Source organism: Mauremys reevesii, unplaced genomic scaffold, assembly GCF_016161935.1.
Source record: "Mauremys reevesii isolate NIE-2019 unplaced genomic scaffold, ASM1616193v1 Contig161, whole genome shotgun sequence".
NCBI classification, from domain to species: domain Eukaryota; kingdom Metazoa; phylum Chordata; order Testudines; family Geoemydidae; genus Mauremys; species Mauremys reevesii.
In genome coordinates, this window is record NW_024100784.1 from 46,093 (window position 1) to 48,363 (window position 2,271).

A 2,271-nucleotide genomic window follows, 5' to 3' on the forward strand; every position below is an offset into this window, starting at 1 on the left:
ACCCATGAGGTTCAGAGGTGGAAATGCTCTAGTCTGTGGAGCAGAAAATAACCCACGTGAATGGGGCTGGGAAAACTGACCAGACTCATAGTGCTGGAGCCTGACCCGACTAACCAGTGGCTGCTGTGAGATATGAAGGGGGCACCCACCAGTGAGGGTTAGGGGAGATTCCCCTCCCTTCATATCCAGCTCCTCACAATGAGGAGGGTGTTGGGCTTCCTACCAGGGAGCTCTCCCTGGTCCCTGCTAGGGGCTCCATCTCCTGTATCGGTTTGTGGCTAGTAGGCATGTGATGGATCTGCGGGGAGAGAACCGGGGCTCTCTCTTTGTCCCCTCACTCTGATGTTTCCTGGATGCTCTGACCAGGGTGGGGGTGGGACTTTGTTGACTGCAAGCCACCCAGGGCTTCCCTTTGATGGGCTCTTCTCCTCACAAGTAGTGGGGCTGTGAATGGGGCAGCAGGTATTAAGTGTTGGCCTTTCGCTCTTTCAGGGGCTGGTGACCTTCGAGGAGGTGGCTTTGTATTTCACCAGTGAAGAGTGGTCTCTGCTGGACCCCACTCAGAGAGCCCTCTACTGGGATGTCATGCAGAAGAACTATTCTAGCACTAGAAAAGGTTCAGAAAAGGGCAACTAAAATGATTAGGGGTTTGGAGAGGGTCACATACGAGGAAAGATTAAAGAGCCTAGGACTCTTTAGCTTGGAAAAGAGGAGACTAAGGGGGGATATGATAGAGATATAAAATCATGAGTGATGTTGAGAAAGTGGATAAGGAGAAGTTATTTACTTATTCCCATAATACAAGAACTAGGGGTCACCAAATGAAATTAATAGGCAGCAGGTTTAAAACAAATAAAAGGAAGTTCTTCACGCAGCGCACAGTCAACTTGTGGAACTCCTTACCTGAGGAGGTTGTGAAGGCTAGAACTATAACAATGTTTAAAGGGAACTGGATAAATTCATGGAGGTTAAGTCCATAAATGGCTATTAGCCAGGATGGGTAAGAATGGTGTCCCTAGCCTCTGTTCATCAGAGGATGGAGATGGATGGCAGGAGGAAGATCACTTGATCATTGCCTGTTAGGTTCACACCCTCTGGGGCATCTGGCATTGGCCACTGTCGGTAGACAGATACTGGGCTAGATGGACCTTTGGTCTGACCCGGTACGGCCTTTCTTATGTTCTTATGAGAATGTGACCTCACTGGGTAAGGGTTACTGACCCCTCGGTTCTTGGAAGGGGAAATGGAGAGAGAAGATTTACGCCAGCCCCACAATGCCACCTCTACTCTGCCCTGTTTCAGCATCACCCCAATATGCCAGTGACACACACACTACCAGAGACCCTCCCCTGCTGCAGAACACTTTGGGAACAGAGCACAGGAGCCGTATCGCACAGTGTCAAATATCTCCTGTTTGCTGAAATAAAACTGAGGGTTAAGTGCAGCATAATCAACAGAAGATTCCTAGGGATCACCAGATGAAATTAATAGGCAGCAGATTTAAAGAAAATAAAGGGAAGTTCTTCTTCACGCAGCGCACAGTCAACTTGTGGAACTCCTTACTTGAGGAGGTTGTGAAGTCTAGGACTATAACAGCGTTTAAAAGAGAACTGGATAAATTCATGGTGGTTAAGTCCATCAATGGCTATTAGCCAGGATGGGTATGGAATGGTGTCCCTAGCCTCTGTTTGTCAGACGATGGAGATGGATGGCAGGAGAGAGATCACTTGATCATTGCCTGTTAGGTTCACTCCCTCTGGGGCACCTGGCATTGGCCACTGTCGGTAGACAGGATACTGGGCTAGATGGACGTTTGGATCTGACCCGGTACGGCCGTTCTTATGTCACGTATGTATGTGTGCATTTGGTGCAAGGCGCTCCTGGCCCTCAGAGACCGTGTGGAGGCTTTGGAGGCCAGGGTGTTGGAACTGGAGGAGCTAAGGGAGGCAGAGAAGTATGTTGATGAGGCTTTCCGGGACACTATAGAATTGTCCCAACTCCGGTCACACAGCCCCCCCGCACTGTTAAGGAGGATGGAAGGACCAGGGAATGAGAGCAGTCAACGGGGGCAGAGGGAAAGCTTCTCATAGTTGGGACCCTCACCCCAACACTATCTGGAAGAGCCTCTTGCACTGAGGTTACCTCACCGCGGGAGGGAACTCCACTCATTATGAAAAGGCAGCTGTTAGTAATGGGAGATTCGATCACTAGAAACAAGGATATCTGGGTTTGTGATGACCGGGAGAGCCGTATGGTGACTTGCCTGCCTGG